The sequence below is a fragment of the Vombatus ursinus genome, unplaced genomic scaffold (genome assembly GCF_900497805.2).
Source record: "Vombatus ursinus unplaced genomic scaffold, bare-nosed wombat genome assembly UNPS02011369.1, whole genome shotgun sequence".
NCBI classification, from domain to species: domain Eukaryota; kingdom Metazoa; phylum Chordata; class Mammalia; order Diprotodontia; family Vombatidae; genus Vombatus; species Vombatus ursinus.
In genome coordinates, this window is record NW_020951147.1 from 5117816 (window position 1) to 5118168 (window position 353).

General features: G+C 50.4%; 1 protein-coding gene across 1 annotated transcript in view; it reads right to left on the bottom strand.

Moving 5' to 3' along the window:
- The window catches only part of PCNX3 (pecanex 3), an 18752-nt gene that overhangs the window by 5862 nt on the left and 12537 nt on the right, over nucleotides 1-353 (bottom strand). The window lies entirely within an intron of this gene.

A 353-nucleotide genomic window follows, 5' to 3' on the forward strand; every position in this document is an offset into this window, starting at 1 on the left:
AGACACACACACAAACACACACAGAGACAGACACAGACAAACACACAGACGCAGAGACAGACGCACAGAGACAGACACAGAGACACAGACGCAGACACACACACAGAGACACACAGACACACACAGAGACACAGACGCACAGAGACACACAGACACACAGAGACACAGACGCAAACACACACAGACACAGACACACAGACACACACACAGAGACACAGAGATACACACAGACGCAGACACACACACAGACACACAGAGATACACACACAGACGCAGACACACACACAGACACAGACACACACACAGAGACACAGAGATACACACACAGACGCAGACACACACACACACAGACA